Source organism: Lithobates pipiens, unplaced genomic scaffold, assembly GCF_037356315.1.
Source record: "Lithobates pipiens isolate NorthernLeopardFrog02 unplaced genomic scaffold, aLitPip1_a1.2 Scaffold_19, whole genome shotgun sequence".
Taxonomy (NCBI): domain Eukaryota; kingdom Metazoa; phylum Chordata; class Amphibia; order Anura; family Ranidae; genus Lithobates; species Lithobates pipiens.
Window position 1 is genome coordinate 298,980,583 of NW_027507764.1, and position 20,869 is coordinate 299,001,451.

Genomic DNA, 20,869 nt, shown 5'->3' on the forward strand with positions numbered 1-20,869 from the left:
ATTTAAAATTTTTCAATATTTACAGATGCACATTTGGAAAATAAAACAGCCTTTAGTTTGTCTGCACAAGTCACTATTAGCTTTGCCGGGCCGTACCTCCAATGAGGGACATTGAGCCAGCGACCTCAGACAGCACTGAGACCAGAGTGTTTACATTTGACACTGCAGTCTCAGCACCACAATGCCGTATCTGGTAAATTCGCCTGCTCAGCGTGACTGAGCTCCCTGTCCAACCACTGTACCTTTAACACAGGAAGGTGCAAAGACTGAAGTTCCTCAGTGCAGATGTGAAATCATACACACAAGCAGCGTTACTGGTGCTCAAGGCAAAACATTTTTCTTAGGATTGTTAGTTTGAGGGGGGGAAGAGGTGGTTCAAGTAGAATCCCCCCCACGTCCAATATGCTGCAATTGACTGGTCACACCCATTCGCTAACCACTTTTGCTTAAACAGTTGGTTATGAGTAAATCAAAGTTTTTACCTGACGTTTTCACTTAGTTGTCTCTGTTAACACAGTACAGCATGTCCGATATCCACCAAAAAAGTTTGCGGTCTCACAGCATCCAGTTTGTGATCCATTAACAGTTTAGGAGCTTTCAACAGTATTCCATCCTCAAAGGCCTGATGTTGATAGCTTGGGTCATTGTCCTGTACTTGAGTCAACACGTTCTTTAAAGTCTCCCAATCGTTTCTTTAGGTGTGGCTCCCTCCTCTGCTTTATCCAAGGAAGAGTGCTTTGCAATCTCAACCTTTTACTAGATATTTGTGGGTTAACATTCAAATCATTCAATTGTAATTACTGACTCTGGGAGCAGAGGCGGTAGGTCTAGATCTACAGCTTCTCCTATAGAATCTCTCTCTGACATCACTGTAGCTGTATTAGCCTCTGAGCCTTCTGCTATAGATGTGCTGTCTGACAGAGAGCCTCAAAAATCCTTAAAGTATAACTCTACTTTTTGTTTTAACTTTAGTTTGGACCAAGAAAACCATTTTCTTTATTAATACACGTTCCCCCCTTGTCAGTACTGTATAAACTGTATGCAGCATCAGCTACATACAGTATAGAGCACTGGGTTCTGATAGTGGTACAGGGACTTCCCATCCCTGAAACATAACTGAGTCTGGCTGCTGCTCAACCATTCCCATCTATTTTATCGATTGAATGCATCTCCAATCTCTCAACATACAGAGATCTCCATGGATAAAATGTTGGTCTAAGCCCTTGTACACACGGTCGGAGAACCTGTCGGAATGAGTCTTATCGGACCGTGTCGTCAGATAATCCGACTGTGTGTGGTATGCATCGGACTGATTCCGTCCGAATCTCCGTCCGACCCAATTTTCCAACATGTTGGAAATATTTCCCGACCAACTGGGCCGGATGGACCTAATCCGATCACGTGTAGAGCATTTTCATCGGACCAAGTGCCACGCATGCTCAGATCAAATCCCTACATCAAAGCTATTGGCTACTAGCCTGAATGTAGTCCCATCGTAACGAAATTACGTCATCACGTTCTGAAAGATCGGATTTTTCGCCAACTTGGCCCGACCGTGTGTATGCAACAGTTTCGGACACAATCCGTCGGACTAAATCCGACTGGCAAAATCCAACGGATTTGGTTGGCAAAATCTCAGACCGTGTGTAAGTGGGCTAAGGAATAGCAATGTAAAAAATCCCCGTTGCTCATGGCCTTTGATGGTTAATTTATTTTTAGTGCTTCACTGGATAACATCATAAAAAGGACATATGTGGTGGTAACAGCACTCATTTACCCCAGGAGAAGCCTAAAGCCCAATCTGCGTATGTTCTCCAGCCTCTAAAGCCAAAGGTAGATATTTTATTTTTCTCAAGCTTCTCTCTCCAAAGCCAATCCTAGGGTAGGGTCCCAGAACCATCTCCAGGGCCTCTAAATCCTCCAAGTCTGTGAACAAGGCACTTTCACCATGAAGGAATGCTCCCACTTTCCAAATGGGTATATCTCCTTGCAGATTCCTAGTCAGAACACATCTTTGTTGCCTAGGTAAAATAGTCTACTATAAAGTTAAACATTTGGATATCTTTTTTCATACTAGTGGGTATTTAAAAGGGGTGTGCTTTCCATGGGAGGTAATATACCTTACAGGATGAGTTCTTTCTGGCCTTCGAAATGGGAATCGCCAAACCTGACAGACCCCATCCCACAGCCAGCGGCTGTAAAGCAGGATGAAACACAGGTCCTTGTGAAAGAAGATCCAGATGGTCCAGTAGGCCCCAAGGAGAGTTCCCCTTTATGCCAATACAATGCAATGAGAATCACTGGCAATCTCCAGAGCAGGGAGGTTGAGTGCTGAAGGGCAAGCTGAATTGAGCCTAGCTGCAGGCTGTTACTCAACATCCTGGCTTCCTCTGAAGACAATGAACTGGCAGGGAATCCAGGGAAATTTCTTCTTTTTAGAAACAAAGGTATCAAAAGGAGGAGCCCCTGAAAGAGTATAACTGCATAAAAACAGAAACAAAATGAGCACCGCTCTAAGTGCACTATGCATAAAAACAAGTCAATTTATTCCGACAAATGGCAGCTTACAAGAGGGTGAACAATGAAGCGCATGTCAGACCCGCCAGGGTTCGGTGGTGCTGTGGCACTGAGGGACCGTGTGGAGCCAGGTGAATCTGCACCAGGTGGTAAGTGGGGTAGGGTGCATCCAAAAGGAAAAAAGTGAATTGTGCTAACCTATAAATAAAACAAATGAGTCTATATATGGACCCAAAAGTGAAAAATTTGCAACCAAGTGCTAAATACAACTGCATATCTCCAGCCATCAAATCAAAAAGATAATAAAAAACACAATTAATGCTAAAACAAATACCAATTCATAAGTGACAAATAATAATCACATATAAATAAACACAATTGGTACACAAATTGATAATAGTGTTAATAAATAAATATAAATTATTAAATAATAAATTAATATTAATAAATAGTGTCCATGTTAATGACCAACCACCCGTGATGAAAGATGCAATAAAAGCTGAATTCCAATATAATTCTTCAAAGGTGCAAAATGTGCTCTCTCCACCACCACATATAGAAGTTGGCTCCTTACCGACTCAAAATGACCCCCCATTACAGAGGGTCACTACGGGTGAGAAAAGTAAATGGACTTTCATGTTATCAGGTTGTCAATCCAATCCTATGTCTTCCACGAGATGGAGCCAGTTCACTCTCTCACAGATCCTCCCCTCCCGTGCACCACTCTCCACTCAACGCGGTAGCACATAAAAGATAAAGGCTCCAAATAGTGTAAAACCCTCAACTTTAATTCATACAGATAAATACAAAGTATTGCACTTACAAAAGTAGTATGGCATGAGGCTTATAGGAAGTGTTCGCCGGCCGGACGCACACAAACAGACCAACCCGTGCTTCCTGGTGTATTGACAAACGAAGACCGAGGTGACGTCAGCACGTCGCTCCACCCGGGTGCATCCAGCCAGCGTGGACGCTGAAGTCCGGAACGCCACGAGGCAGCAGACACAGACGGCCGAGTACCGGCCGGATGTGATGTCAGCACTAGGGGCAGGGATGCCGAGTGTTTAATACATTTCAGGAGCTCCCTTTCCCAATTACCACCTGGTGTGAATACCCCTGGCTCCACATTGGCACAGCTCCACCGACCACTGGCGGGTCTGACATACACTTCAATGTTCATCTTCTTGTAAATTGTCATTTGTCTGACTAAAGTGACTTGTCTGTATGCATACTGCACTTAGAGTGGAGCTCCTTTGTTTCTGTTTTTATGCTGCATAGAGATCCCTTCATCTCCTGGGAGCTGCCTTATATCTATGGCCACAAGTCTTGCTGTATCCAGTCCATTGCTCCCTCACCATTTCACCACTCAGGCTATCATCTGTATCCTGTGTCTCATTCACCATCTACTTTTTACTTTGACAATGAAAAGCTGGATGCTGCTTCCGAGCCAGAGCCCGTCTGCTGCCCCATAAAGGAGTTTGTGGAAGAAAGACTGTCTCCAACTGTAATCAGAAAACGTATTCCCTTTAATTTTTGTGGTCCCATTGTCAGATCTGTCATTCCTGCTGTGCCCCAATACCTGCAGTATCAAATTCAAAAAGAGGAGGGGGTGGCATCCTAATGTCCTGACACCTGAAGGTCTTAGGTCCCAGTGTCAGAAACCACAAACCAGACTGAGACAGAAGTACAATTAAATTGCACTTGTTTATTAATAAAAAATAAAAAGGAAAAAGAGTAAGCATAGTCAAAGCATAGCCAGAGTCCATTAACCAGATCGAGTAGTCAGCCAGGCCAGAGTTCAGTAACCAGATCGGGTAATCAGCCAGGCCAGAAGTCAGGGATCCAAGTAGAGGAACAGCAAGCAGGATAAGGAGCAAGAAGAGATGTCAGCAAGCCAGTCTTTAAACAGGAACGCAGGAGATGATTTCTTGTGATGTGACCAAGGTGAAAGCAGAGATGAAGTGAGATGGACAGCTTTAAGTAGGCAGGTCAGAAGAGCAGGATCAGGAACAGCTGGGTAACTGTGAAGAGAGATGAGAGCTGGCAATTAGCCGACAGCTGAGAAGCCAGCCCAGGGAAGGTAGGGCTAAGCCAGCCCTGACAATACCCCCTCCTCAACGACCCCTCCCCCTCGGAGGACCACCAGGCTTGAGGGGAAAACGTCTATGGAAATCGCGGAGTAGGGCAGGGGCATGTACGTCTGAGGATGAAACCCAGGAGCGTTCCTCCGGACCATACCCCTTCCAATGCACGATGTACTGTATGCGCCCACGGAACCTATGGGAGTCAACAATGGATTGTACCTTATACTCCTCATGGTTCTCAACATGTAAAGGGTGAGGACGTGGCACCAAGGTGGTAAATCGGTTACAGACAAACGGTTTCAATAAGGAGACATGAAACACATTTGAGATGCGCATACTAGGAGGAGGGTCTAACGTGTAAGCCACTGGGTTTATCCTGCGAAGGATACGGAAAGGCCCAATAAACCAAGGTGCAAACTTCAGTGATTAAACACGAAGTCGGAGGTTGCGAGATGACAGCCAGACCCTGTCCCCAACCTGGTAGGCACAGGTAGGCGTCTGTGGTCAGCATTGAGTCTGTACCTATCATTACCATGACGCAAAGCCTCCTGGACTTGGAATGAAGACCACAGAGATGCTCCTCTAACGCAGGAATACTCTGTGGAACAAACGAATCAGGCAACATAGAAGGTTGGAAACCATAATTCGCCATAAATGGAGACAAACGGGAGGCAGAATTCAAGGGACTGTTGTGAGCAAACTCTGCCCATGGTAATAGGTCTGGCCAGTTGTTATGGTGGTCAGAAATATAGCAACGTAGGAATTGCCCCAAGGACTGATTGGCTCGCTCTGCGGCCCCATTAGACTGTGGGTGATATGCAGAAGAGAAAGCAAGCTGAATTCCCAACTGTGCACAAAAGGCTCACCAGAACTGGGAGACAAACTGACTGCCTCTGTCCGAGACAATCACAGGAGGAGCATGGACCTGAGCAGCAAGAATTTTGTCACCCAAAGGAGAAGTAAGACTGGTGCGAACCGTAGCGGTCAGGAAGAATCACAGGAACCGGAACCGACTCTGACTTGGAAGTGGAGGAAAATTGTCGTGACAATACATCAGTCCTTACAATCTTAGTATCGGATAAGAATGAGACAATGTAATTAAAACTCAACAAGAAAAGAGCCCATCATGCCCTTCTGGGAGAGAGGCGCTTAACCTCAGACAAGAATGTGAGATTCTTATGGTCAGTAAGAATGATAACCGGCACAGTGGTACCTTCTAGGAGATGTCTCCATTCTTTCAGGGCTAAAATCGCCAACATCTCTGTCACCAATCTCGTAATTGCACTCAGCAGGTGACAATTTCTTGGAAAAGTAGCCACATGGAGGCATAGCACTCTCAGGGTTAGGAAGTTGAGACAGAAGGGCCCCAACTCCAGTCTCAGAAGCATCAACTTCTAGGATAAAAGGAAACGTAGGATCAGGATGTGCCAACACAGGAGCAGAAACAAAGGCAGCCTTGAGAGTCTCAAAGGCCTTAATGGACTCCGGAGACCAACTCTGTGGGTTACCGTCCTTTCTGGTCATATCAGTCAGGGGTTTGACCAGAGACGAGAAGTTACGAATAAACTTCCGATAATAGTTGGCAAAGCCCCGGAAACGCTGCAGAGGATGTAAACCCACAGGGCGAGGCCACTGTAGGACTGCTGAAAGTTTCTCTGGGTCCATCGAAAAACCAGCAGTGGAAATGACATAGGCCAGGAATGTAACCTGTTCATAGTGGAACTTGCACTTCTCCAGTTTACAATAGAGATTGTTCTCTCTTAGTTTCTGAAGCACATGACAGACATCTGTGTGGCGACTCTCCAGGCACTTGGAAAATATGAGGATAGCATTGAGATAAACCACCAAATATAACTGAAACAAATCTCAGAGGACATGGTTAATAAATTCCTGGAAAACTGACAGGGCCTTACTAAGGCCAAAAGGCATTACGAGGTACTCATGATGGCCTGTTCTGGTATTAAATGCAGTTTTACACTCGTCACCCTCCTTAATCCACATGAGATTGTATGTCCCTCTCAAATCAAGCTTTGTGAAAACCGCTGCTCCCTTGAGGCGGTCAAATAACTCTGAAATCAATGGAATCGGGTAGGCATTCTTAATCGTGACACGATTGAGACCCCTATAATCAATACAAGGTCTCAGTTCACCACTTTTCTTCTTCACAAAGAAGAAACCTGCACCAGCAGGAGATGAGGATTTGCGGAGGAAACCTTGAGAAAGTGCATCTGCAACATACTCCTTCATGGCCTTATCCTCCAAGAGCACAATCATGGTGTGGAGACAAACTACTGGCTTGACCTTTGGCAAATACATCGCTAAAATTGCGGTACTCCTCTGGCAGGGAGGAGAGTGAAGAGGTGCACAAGACCTTGGATACCTTCAGGAAGCATGTCTCACTGCATTGTGGTGACTAGGAGAGAACCTCAGCACAGAGCCGATCAAAAGAGGGGTTGTGCCTCTGTAACCAAGGATAACCAATAACCAGCGGAAGCCTGGGCGAGGAACTAACTTGGAATTGGATTATCTCATGGTGAAGAGCCCCTACTGCCATGGACAACGAAACTGTCTCATGAGTCACATGGGCAGGCTGTAGAGGTCTCCCATCAAGAGCCTCAGTGGCAAGTAGAGTGTCACGCAACTGCAGCGGAATTGAGTGTTGCGATACAAAGGCAGCATCAATGAACAGGCCTGCAGCACCTGAGTCGATTAGAGCCTGTATCTTGATGGGCGACTCAGCCCAAGAAAGGGTGACCGAAACCAGGGGCTTATCCTTCTGGATAACTGGGGACGAAACAACGCCACCTAAGGTCTGTCCATGACAGGACCTCAAGCTTTGGGCATTCCCTGGACGGGTAGGACAAGACTTCAAAAAGTGACCTGCCTGGCCACAATAAAGGCACAATCTCTCCCTCCTCCTAAAGGCTCTCTCATCTGCAGAGAGACATGTGAAGCCCAAGTGCATGGGGTCATCTTCAGTTCTTCACTGACCGACTCGGTACCAGGAGGCACGGGAGGTGAGAAAGGCACGGGTGGGACTGCAAAGCTCGGAGGCAAGCGTACAGGAGGCTTCCGCTAGCGCTCCTTAAAAAAAAAAAAAAGTCTGAGTCTGGAGTCAATGAGGATGGCAAACTAGATCAAGCTCTCCAGGTCAGTGGGTATATCTCGGGTTGCTATCTCATCCTTGATGGAATCTGAGAGACCATGAGAAAAAGCAGCCATGAGGGCCTCATTGTTCCAAGCAACCTCTGCTGTCAGAGAATGGAATTCAATGGCATAGTCAGCAACAGTTCTCGTACCTTGTTTGATGGACATGAGGCACTTGGTAGCAGATGCGGAGCGTGCAGGAACGTCAAATACCTTTTTAAAGGAGACCACAAAGTCAGGGTAACTCAAGACAACAGGTTTTTGCATCTCTCATAGAGGGTTTGCCCAGGCCAAGGCTCTCTCAGAAAGCAAAGATGTCACGAAACCTACTTTGCTTCTGTCCATGGGAAATGCCTGAGGCAGCATCTCAAAGTAAATCTCAACCTGGTTGAGAAACCCTCTGCATTGAACTGGATCAACACCCCAAAGCGCTGGGGAAGTGGAGTGGAACCAGACATACCACCTATAGAGGTAATACTCAAGGCAGGTGCCTGCACAGAGACTGGCACAGCTGCAGGGATGGCTTGAAATTCAGGTTGTACCAGAGCAGCCACAGTGGGGGGTTCCAAGTGAGCCGTGTGGCTCAAGAGCGTTTGTAACGCTGTGGAAAACGGATCCATCTGGCGATCTTGCTCATCCAATCTGGAAAAAAGATTACCAACAAGTAGATTGACTGTATCTTCTGAATTCATGGCCTTCGCCTACTGTCAGAAACCATGAACCAGACCCAGACAGAAGTACAATTAAATCACACTTGTTTATTAATAAAAAATAAAAAGGTAAATAATGTAACTGTAGTCAAAGCATAGCCAGAGTCCAGTAACCAGATCGAGTAGTCAGCCCGGCCAGAGTTCAGTAACCAGATCGGGTAATCAGCCAGGCCAGAAGTCAGGAATCCAAGTAGGGGAACAGAAAGCAGGATAAGGAGCCAGAAGGGATGTCAGCAAGCCAGTCTTTAAACAGGAACGCAGGAGATGGTTTCTTGTGATGTGACCAAGGCGAAGGCAAAGATGAAGTGAGCTGGAGAGTTTTAAGTGGCAGGTCAGACGAGCAGGATCAGGTACAGCTGGGTAACTGTGAAGAGAGATGAGAGCTGACAATTATCCAACAGCTGAGCAGCGAGCCCTGACACCCAGGTGGAAGTGTGCTCAAAACAGTGGAGCTGCTACTGATGTGGTCTGCATCCAAGAGCACACATGCCTAGCACCTAACAGGGACTGGCTAGGAAAGTGTAGAAAAGCAATGGCCCTCTCAAGAGGGACCAGCCAACCTCCTCTAGGAATAACATTCCATAGGGATTGATTAAACCAACTGAGGCTCAGCAGTCCAGAACAGTGAGTAGATGAGAAAAGATTCAGAGGGAGACAGGTCCACTAGCAAAAAAATGTAAGCAATTTGGGGGGTGGAAGAAGGCATAATTCAAGTCAAGCTTTACTTTTTGCTAATGTTCAGTCTTCAGTAATGGCACAGAACTCAATGGTGTAAGAATTTACTCTCCTGTGTCCTGTGATGAACGGTTAGAAAATCAATACATTTTTAGCACAACAGTCCTCACTTTAAAATGTATTTGTTAGTTTCCAAAGTGGTTTGTGAACACAGCTGAGGTCAAAGTATTTATTTTTTAGATTATTAAGCATCAATACCATAGCAGGTGTTAAATGTGTACTTGAAATTAGTGTGTTTCGTAGTTGGAGAAAAAAAAACCGCTCAGTTATTTTTTGAGAAGATATTTGCAGGTTAAATCATCCTCTTGTCCATTGGATTAAGGTTATCAGGTCTAAAAGGTTCCTTCTGGGATGCACAAAACCACTGTATACTGTCAAATTATTGCCTTCAGAATATCAAGCCTTCAGAATATCAAGCCTTCAAAATATCAACTGGTATAGGTTTTTTTTTTTTTTTTTTTTTGCCAGGATAAGGACATCTGGATAGTTTACAAAGTGTTCTGCATTAGCATGTGTGCATGTCTTCTAAAATCCAAGACATCAAGTTAACTCATGCCATTGTAGCTCATTTACAGTAGGTAGGTTTTTATCTCTCTACCCTTTGTTCAATACCTGTTGGAATGCAATGCCAATGCACTAAAAGCATTAAATCTGAACTAAACCTGTTTATTTCTTTTCAGCTGATGGCAGCATCATCTTAGCCTTTATTTAGATTTGCAGCAGGGAAAATCAAACAGTGAGATATAAGCTTAAAAATAAAGTAAATCATTTGATTTATACTGCCTCAAGTGCCTGCACAAAATGGACACCAGCCTGCATTTTTGCATGCTAGTATGGACAGGCCCTTAATATAAGGTACAAAGCATTTGTCATGGTTATGCAGTGATCTTCCTGTGTTTGCTTACCTCCCCTCATGTCTTCAGACTAAGAGGCCAGCCACTTCCACCTGGTGGTTTTTATAACCTCTCCTCTAAGCATGGCTCCACCCAGGCCCTATCAGGGAGCCCTATATTAACCTGTGCACTGCAAGCCATCAGTGCTGATCAACCATTGTGTATTCCTTTGTGTGTTAGTTTCCGGTTTCCTGCCGTGTGCTCTTCTACTGTTTTCCGTTACCGACTTTTGCGTGTTTTGACTATCCCTGTTTGCCTGTGATCCTGACCTTTTGGTGTGTTCCCGACTATTCTTGTCTGCTTGTGGCCCCGACCTTGGCTTTGTCCCTCACCATTCCTATCCTCCTGTTGCCTACTGTCGGTGTGAGCTGGGGGACCCTGGGGGGTCGCAACCTGGAGCCAGTTGCAGCCAGAGCCATCCTCACCACCAGAGGCGCTGGTTAACACCTGCTAGCTCTTAGACTCCGCGCCCCAGGGAATCTTACGCTCTAACCCCAGTGGGGTCTGTCCCTCGTCTGCAGCAGTCAGCCGTAGGGTCCACAACCTTGCGGTGCACTCCTGATGCTACGGCGTGCACCTGTCACCTTGCCTCAAGGTGACCTGACAGCATTTGAAACTACAGTTTGCTTAAGAAAGATGGGTGGGATTAAAAATAAAACACATTCTCACCTAGGTGGATGTAACATCAGTCCAATGTTGTCTCTGTCCCCCACCGCCTCTAAGACTGAGAACTGAGCGATCAAAAACTGCTGATCACTCAGTTCTTGATGTTCAGTGAGCAAAGAGTTGGTAATAATCAGTCACCAGCTCTCTGTTCTGCCCCTCCAGTGCTGAGCTGTGGAGGGGGCAGTAGCGACTGGCTCAGTCTCTCAGCAGCTTGCCGAGAGGCTGAGCCAGCTGCCAGTCAGGCATCTGGGTGGCTCCCGACAATAAAGTTGGGACTCCTCCAGAGCCTGGACTCGCTTAGGGACGTCAGTCGACAGTGGACCTTAGCCTGCTATTGGCTGAATATGGGTCACAGGAGTGCAGAATTAAGTGAACTCCCGTGACCCACACTTCTCCTTTAAAAAGCCAGCAAAGGGGAAATATTTTGCCTTTTTACTACTCTAAAAGGGGCAATTTATATAAGGCAGCAAATCTAGAACTGAAACAGAGAAACAAGAACCACCAAAAAAATGTAAATACAATTTTATGCAAATTTTTATATTGTATTTATATTATTATACTTAAATCTAAGCTCTGCCTTAAACCAACACAACATTTTGACTCACCTTTTGATCAATATTTTTTAATTTGTGAGTTTTGACAGTTTTTTTTTTTGATAGAAAGGTTGTGATTTAACAATAGCAACAGACATCACATTAGCCTCTGCTCTGGCATTTGAAATTTACTACATTCTCCAATAGCTACATCTGTATTCCAGGCATTATTCGGCTACTATTTTTGCAGTCTTGTGTCTTTGATCAACAAGAACACCCAACCACAGACAATACGGTGTCTAGGTTTCATATCCAAGGGCAAGTAGGGAGACTTTTGGTAATACTACCTTGAAAAAATAAGCAAATAATAATTTCCAAAAACAGGATAGAATTATAGGCCTTATTCGCACTTATGCATTTTTAGTGCTTTTTGCATTTTTTCTGATTTGCACTACACAGTCCTCCACTTAACATGGTTTCCTCTGGAACACGTTCCGTAGTGCAAATCTGCAAAAAGCACTAAAAATGCATAAGTGTGAATCGGGCCTTAGGTGCTGCAAATGCCATATTTTCATAAAAGTACAGTCTTTTGGACATAAACACATGAAACCGCCAAAATAAAAAAAATAGCTGTCAATCTCTTTATGGAACGTACCGTATTATTTTCAGTTATTTACTTGAGACAAAATAACCTGTGAAGCTCTACCATGTAGTAGGCAATAGTATTGTTGATACATTAGCATGGTTGAAAATTGTGATACTCTTTATACTTCATTTTCAAATTTATTTGTACAAGACTAGACAGACAAAAGAAAATTATAACTTTAAAAAAAACATAATTATAAGCCTTAACCAGTCCAATGATAACATCAGGATATGGACACCTACACACCAAGTTTATGACCAGTTTTAGGATATAGTTACAGCTATTGTAATACATTAGACTTATGCATAAAATAATCCTCGCATGACGTAAAAAAAAAAAAAAAAAGCATTGAATATCTTAAATTTAGAAATAGTAAATCTTTTTTTTTTTTTAAATATTAAAACTTGTGACATGAGAAAAGAAGAACTGGCAGTGTAACGGCAGGGAAAAAAAAAATCTGTTTTCATATAAAAAACAAAACAAAACAAAACAGCTTGTACACAAGGACTAGGCACTACTATGCACTATGCACAACAGAGTGAGGTTAAAAAAAATAAAAAAATAAAAATGTATCACTTTCTCAGGCATGGTGAAATTTGGGAAAGTTATTGACCTGACAACAAGACTTGCATGATCGTTTTGACATGGAGCATTGCACAGTACAGTACTAGCTATATTTGTGCTTACAGAGTCATTCTGGATCGCGATATGCTTGTATAGTTATTCATATGTAAAAGTTCTCAAACTGAACGTGGTTTTTGCAAAAGGTAACTATTTTTTTTTATTGAGTGGCGAATGGTTAGACCAGGCATGTCAAACTGGTGTTTTTAAGGATAAAAAAAATAAGTTAAAACTTCCTTACATAATTTTGTAGCCAACTACTTTATAGAAATGTTTTATAGCCTGCTTCTACAGTATGTGATTAGATAGAATAAGCTGCAGCGTTTACTAGAATTTTAGGTTTCAAAAGTTCCAAAATCTTTTTCTAGAATTGGGTAGGTGTGCAGTAGCTCTCAGAATCTTGAAGATTTAGTCCTCTCAACTCGGCCCAGTTTCATTAGAGTTTGACATTCCTGGGTTATAACCTTTCGTGTTTTTATTGCTGTGGCCCCGTTGGGGATATTGTCTTCTCTGTCACCCACTTAGAAAGTCAGAGAACATCCAACATTTAAGAGTTGACACCAGAGCAAGAGACATGTAAATCTAGCAATTAGGGATGAGCCAGATGTTCGAGACGAACATCGGGCGTTCGCCCGTTTGCCAAACCCTGAACTTTATGGGGCGTTTGCGGGAAATTCGAATGCCCCATAATGAACGGCAAGATCACAGTGCTTTGACGGCTGCTGATTGGCCAATCACAGCGCGCTCTGCTGTAAGAGCCATGATTGACCAAAGGCAGAGTCCACGCCCCACACTATGTTAGGCTGCTTACATGGCAGCCGTACATAGTTTTATGAATGAGAGCAGCAAAATTACATTTGTAAAAGAAAAAATGTCATTTAAAACTGCTCGCAGCTGTGATGTATTGCCTTGTCCCGGGAATATAGAAAAAATAATTGAAAAAAAAAAAATCGGCATGGGTCCGGTATGGATATTAAGGGAAACCCCGCACCAAAATAAAAATAAAAAAATGGCGTGGAGGTCCCCCCAAAATCCATACCAGGCCCTTTACAGAGCACAGAGGCCACAGGAAAAGTAGGGGGGATGGGGGCGAGAGAGCGCCCTCCTCCTCCTGAACTGTACCAGGCCACATGCCCTCAACATATTGTCACGCAACAGCAGAGGGGGGCACAGTCACCCGTTTATGTCAACTGTTATTTAGCCCTCAGCTAAATAACAGCTGTCAATGCAAAATGCCTGCAGTCGACAGGACGCCTCCCATGAAGGCAGAGTTTTTCAGGGTTTTTGTTTTCTCGGTCGGGCGGACGCTTTGATCAAAGATGAATTGACATCGCAGGACACTTTTTTTTTTTTTTTGTACATAAAGGGGCTTTTCCCCAACTGTCTGTCCATTTTACCCTTTTGACACTTTTTGGTGAATGTGTAGGGGTACAATTTACCCGATGCCCATTCGCATGGGGGGCTGGGATCTGGGGGTCTCCTTGTTAAAGAGGGCTTCCAGATTCCGATAAGCCCCCACCCACAGACCCCCACAACCACCGGGCAAGGGTTGTGGGGATGGGACCCCAAAAGCACCCTCTCCATGTTGAGGGCATGTGGCCTGGTACATTGCAGGAGGGGGGCCCTTCTGTGGTTTTCTTGCTGCCTACCAGGTTGTGTGCTCAGATAAAGGTCGTGTGTGGATTTTGGGGGACTCCAACACCAATTTTTTTACATTTTGGCACAGGGTTCCCCTTAATATCCATACCAGACCTGAAGGACCAGGTAATGGACTGGGGGGGAACCCATGCCGTTTTTTTTCAATGAGTTTTATCTATATTGCCAGGATCCAGTAGTACATTACAGCCGCGAGTAGTTTTGAATTAAATTTTTTCCTTTAGAAATGGCATTTTGCGGTGGTACTGTTATAAACATGGGAAAGATACACTACTTTACAGGCAGACTAAGGACACCCCCATGCACGATATTTAAAGGAATGTTTCATTTTTATTGCTTCACTTTAAGCATTATTAAAATCACTGCTCCTGGAAAAACTGACGTTTTTAAAAGTTCTTGCCTATAAGCCTTAGACTAATGGTGTTCGCACAAATTTTTTGCCTGTTCGCAAGTTCTGGTGGGAACCGAACCGGGGGGTGTTTGACTCATCCCTACTAGCAATCAGAACAAATATTCTGGTTACAACTGAGATGGAATTCTTCTCATTTTGGGGAATTACTGTTCATATTCTCTTGTGTCTCCAGGGCAGACGGTGAAAGGAAATTTTCATAGCAGGACACAGACAGCAAATAAAACTGATAGGGGTTTTAGCCCTTCCCTACTCTATTCAAAACAGAATAAACATTGGTTACCCATACCTTTAAAACAATGTTCCTATTTTTTTTTTGTTTTTTTTAAGCCATTAAGCTTGCTTTTCTTCTATTTGACATACACATGCAGGGTTTATCTGGGCAGAGAGAGTTGCCCAATCTCGATTCAAGATTGATCAATTTTATGTCAACCAAAGATTTCCCACAGATCAGCTTCAAGCGCGTGTTTTCTAATGTATTTAGCAGACTTCCAAATTAAAAGGCACAAATCTAGTTTTTGAATATTAAAGATGCCAAAATGTGATTGATACCTTAAATCACAAGAAAGCTTCCTGCCTTAACAATGCACTGCCTCTCCATTCACAAAGTTAAATACAAATCTTTCAAAGAGTTTTAGTGGTCAGGCTCAATTCAAATTTTAACACCATTCCTTATTTATGGCCACATGACAATTTTTTAATCTGATTAGTCTCAGCGCGCAAATCATTAACTTTTTTTGGAAATCAGGATCTTATCATGATGTGCCAATTTTGTGAATGGAGCATATTGTATTCTGAATTGCAGTGTTCTTCATACTGTAGAAAAATAATCTATGGAGATTTGAAAAAAGCATGTATGCTATTCACCAAGCTCTCTAAAAACCCTGGTTTTCTGGCTTCAATATTTGAATGCATATACACAAATATATAGGGGTTGCAGAGAGACAACTTTATTGCTCATCAAGTTAAACTGTAGTACAATTTCATGCATACCTGGAGAAAGACAGACATAGGGACACACTCACACAGAGTCAGTCAGTCATGTTTAAGATAAAGTACATCCCATGAAAATTTACTTTTTCAACATGTAAAAATTTGATCTTTATTCAAAGAGTACCTACAGATAAATGGTCTGCCCTTAGGATGTCCCTTTCATGACACCCCCACCCCTCCCCCAGACTAGTTGACAGAATTTTGGCTTGGGGTACAATACTGGACCCCTCATTAACTATTCCTCCCTGGTAGGCAACATCCAAGTTGGCAAGATCGGAAATCCAGGTGGTCCATGGCTGCTACGGGGCAATCAGGATTAGTCTGTTTTTAGACTAACTTTACTATTCTTGGTAGTAGGACTAGTAGAGAAAATGCATAGAACAGATAGAAAAAAAGCATTCTTTGGATAGTGCATCCACTCCAATGTTGCAGTCCTATGAAAAATTAAGTATACCCCATTGAAATGGATATCTCCTAAATGTGCACCGTTTAGGAGATATTCACCCTGCATGCAGCCAGTGACATCACTGGCGCATGTGCTCTGAAGGTCCGGCATACCTTGCTGGAACTTCAGAGCTTCATGCCAGAACCGAGAACTTTTGCTCACATGAGTGGGAGTGATGTCATTGTAGCTCCAGCCAATGACAGTGCCGGAACTAGCAAACCAAGAAAAAAAAAAAAAGACAGGGGAAACAGGTCAGCCCTCTCAGAGGTGACTTTACAGCGCTGGAGGGCTTTGCTCTAAGGTGCATACTAGCACATCATGTCATTGCCTTGCAGTTTTTTTTTTTTTAACTTTAGCAGTTTACAACTGCTTTAATGGAAATATAAAAAAAAAGGGGGCTTTGACTTGGCGAAGTCAATAATCCACTATTTCTTCTTTTTGAGAAAACTCTACTTATCCGAGTGTTAAATAAGACAGGTTTCACCTGCATACTCCCTGAGTATGACAAATCTGCATCCTTGTTAATTTTGAACACGAAAAGTAAAATACCATGTCAATAATATGTGTCATTTGTTCAAGTATATCACCTTTATCTGTAGGCTCTATTTGAACAAAGAGCTAGTGTTTGACTGGCAATTTTTTTGTAAAAGTCAATAATTTTCATGTGGTACCAAGCAAAGCAGGCCTTTTTGAGGCCAGGACTCTGTGCAGGCCAGTCAAGTTTATCCACCCCAAACCTGCTCATCCTTGTCTTTATGGATCTTATTTGTGCACAGGTGCGCAGTCATGTTGGAACAGGAAGCGGCCATTCCCAAAATAGTTGGGAGTATGAAATTGTCCAAAATGTATTGGTATGCTGATGCCTTAAGAGTTCCCTTCACTGGAACTAAGGGGCAAAGCCCAACCCCTGAAAAACCACCCCACATCAAAATCCCCCCTCCACCAAATGATTTGGACGCGTGCACAGAGTCCTGGCCTCAACCCGATAGAACACCTTTGGGATGAATTAGAGTGGAGACTGCGAACCAGGCCTTCTTGGCCAACATCAGTGCCTGGCCTCACAAATACGCTTAAGGAAGAATGGTCAAACATTCCCATAGACACACTCCTAAACCTTGTAGAAAGCCTTCCCAGAAGAGTTGAAGTGGCTATAGCTGCAAAGGATGGGCTAACTTAATATTGAACCCTACAGACTAAGACTGGGATTCCTTTAAAGTTCATGTGTGTGTGTGTAAAAGGCAGGAGTCACAATATTTGACAATATAATGTGTGTATACGTACACACACACACACACAGCCAAATAATTTGATTAGTTGATATGGCCATTTACTTTTTTTTTCTATTTTTTATTAACAGTTTTCAGATCACAGATACTATATAGTATCATTTAAACATAAACATGTTTGTGCCATGAATAGTGTGCTTCAGCACATTGTTTTAGTCAATGATTTTAACCTCCCTGGCGGTACGATTATTTCGGATTTTAGGTGCTAAAAGCGGTACCATTATTTTGCATGAAAATTTGGCGTTTTATATTGTAGTCCTGCAATTCTTAGGAATAACTCTCTTAAATCTGTCCAAACCAGAGTCTAGCAGACATCCCGGGTATGATAAAGTTTGAAAAATTAAATCATAAATTATAATATAATAAATAATTATAAATAATTGTACCAAATAATAATATAACAATAATAAAAACTTTTCAATAATGTAATCAAATCAAAAACACTGAAATTTGCTCAGTTGCAGAATTGTCACGGTCATTACTTTTCAGTATTTGATGACGGATCTCCCCACAAATCGCTATCGCTCAATTCTGCGAGTGATTCTAATTTATTATCACTGTTTTCTAGCTGGTCTAAAATCATTTTTGATGTACAGTGACAGTTTTGGTTGCTATTTGGTTAAATCTCCAGTTTCCAGGCATAAAGAACAGTTTTTATTATATAAAACTGCATGCAGGACACTGGGCAGACCACTAGGGACAACGGGGATGTGAAATATTTACATACAGCAATGTAATCTGTAAGATTACATTATACTGTATGTTTACTGTTTGTTTCACTTTTTGAATTTGGCGCCGATCTCCGTGCCCGTGCGTCGCAACGCTCGCAGGGCACGGAGATCGGCGATGTAATGCATCGAGCGAGACACGGCTCGCTCGTACAGCGGGGAGACAACACTGGATCCGAGGGAGAAGGTAAGTAAACCTCCTCCTGGATCCAGCGATGCAGTCCCGAGTCTGACTCGGGGATACCGCTCTTGGTATAAAAAATCCACCCCGAGTCAGACTCGGGAATACCGTCAGGGGGGTTAAATGTTACTTTAAACTGCAAAATTAGGTAATCCTCTGCTACACTGAAGTTCTTCAGTGTTGGGCTATACAGTGCCTTGCGAAAGTATTCGGCCCCCTTGAACTTTTCAACCTTTTGCCACATTTCAGGCTTCAAACAAAGATATAAAATTTAAATTTTTTGTGAAGAATCACCAACAAGTGGGACACAATTGTGAAGTGGAAAGAAATCCATTGGATAATTTATACTTTTTCAGTAAATAAAAAACTGAAAAGTGGTGCGTGCAAAATTATTCGGCCCCTTTACTTTCAGTGCAGCAAACTTACTCCAGAAGTTCAGCGAGGATCTCTGAATGATCCAATGTTGTCCTAAATAACTGATGGTGATAAATAGAATCCACCTGTGTGTAATCAAGTCTCTGTATAAATGAACCTGCTCTGTGATAGTCTCAGGGTTCTATTGAAAGCGCAGAGAGCATCATGAAGACCAAGGAACACACCAGGCAGGTCCGTAATACTGTTATGGAGAAGTTTAAAGCTGGATTTGGATACAAAAAGATTTATCAAGCTTTAAACATCCCAAGGAGCACTGTGCAAGCGATCATTTTGAAATGGAAGGAGTATCAGACCACTGCAAATCTACCAAGACCTGGTCATCCCTCTAAACTTTCAGCTCAGACAAGGAGAAGACTGATCAGAGATGTAGCCAAGAGGCCCATGATCACTCTGGATGAACTGCAGAGAACTACAGCTGAGGTGGGAGAGTCTGTCCATAGGACAACAATCAGTCGTACACTGCACAAATCTGGCCTTTTTGGAAGAGTGGCAAGAAGAAAGCCATTTCTCAAAGATATCCATAAAAAGTCTCATCTAAAGTTTGCCACAAGCCAACTGGGAGACACACCAAACATGTGGAAGAAGGTGCTCTGGTCAGATGAAACCAAAATCGAACTTTTTGCCCACAATGCAAAACGATATGTTTGGCGTAAAAGCAACACAGCTCATCACCCTCAACACACCATCCCCACTGTCAAACATGGTGGTGGCAGCATCATGGTTTGGGCCTGCTTTTCTTCAGCAGGGACAGGGAAGATGGTTAAAATTGAGGGGAAGATGGATGCAGCCAAATACAGGACCATTCTGGATGAAAACCTGTTGGAGTCTGCAAAAGACCTGAAACTGGGACGGAGATTTATCTTCCAACAAGACAATGATCCCAAACATACAGCAATATCTACAAAGGAATGGTTCACTAATAAACGTATCCAGGTGTTAGAATGGCCAAGTCAAAGTCCAGACCTGAATCCAATCGAGAATCCGTGGAAAGAGCTGAAAACTGCTGTTCACAAACGCTCTCCATCCAACCTCACTGAGCTCGAGCTGTTTTGCAAGGAAGAATGGGCAAGAATTTCAGTCTCTCGATGTGCAAAACCGATAGAGACATACCCCAAGTGACTTGCAGCTGTAATCGCAGCAAAAGGTGGCTCTACAAAGTATTAACGCAAAGGGGCCGAATAATTTTGCACGCCCCACTTTTCATTTTTTTATTAGTTAAAAAAGTTTCAAAAATCCAATAGATTTCGTTCCACTTCACAATTGTGTCCCACTTGTTGGTGATTCTTCACAAAAAATAGAAATTTTATATCTTTATGTTTGAAGCCTGAAATGTGGCAAAAGGTTGAAAAGTTCAAGGGGGCCGAATACTTTCGCAAGGCACTGTATATGCCACACATCTTCTCTACAACAGAAGGATAAATAGTGTGCGCAGTTTAGGAGAGGAGAAGTCAGGAAAGGCGAACAACACTTGAGATTTAATTGCAGCAGAGGCAGAGTTGCCAGCTCAAATGAGAAATTAGGATCTCATTTGATTTCGGGCAAGATCAAGGGGATTTTTTCTGTATTTGTAGCCCTTTAAAAAAGAGACAAAACATGAGGAAATGTTAATGTATTGCAGAGATGTACTAAAAATTTATTTATTTTTTTTCACCCAGACATGCACCTTAACCGCCCTACTGTTGTAATGAAATGGCTGGATATAGTCCTTACTAAAGCATGTGGACATACTTGTGAGCTTGTTTCTATTAGTGTTTTTGTTCCTAGTATGCTTACACACAAAGTTGCGGCTCCTACTGTCAGGGAGAGGAGAGCATCGGCTAAAAAGGTACAGAAGCCCATTGGAGCAACTCTGCCATGTGATCTCTGTGATGAACAATCACATCAACAATGAAAACAGTGAAGTACTGTTTACATTAGTGAACCATCCCCTTCTCCTCACAACAGAGATGGGGAGAACATATAATTTAACAAATGAATCCATTCATTGAATCCTTCAGGCAGGGGGGTTGGTCACTAACCACCAGTGTTGAGGTATTTTTCTGGCGTGTATTTAAATTTGACCCCAGGAAAATCCCAAAGTGGTTATTAGTCCTAAACATGTCAAATGACAACAGTTACATGTTGCTGCTAGCTATTTTAATAAAGGAAGATTATATTATATTGCGTTTTGATGTCTGGCATTCT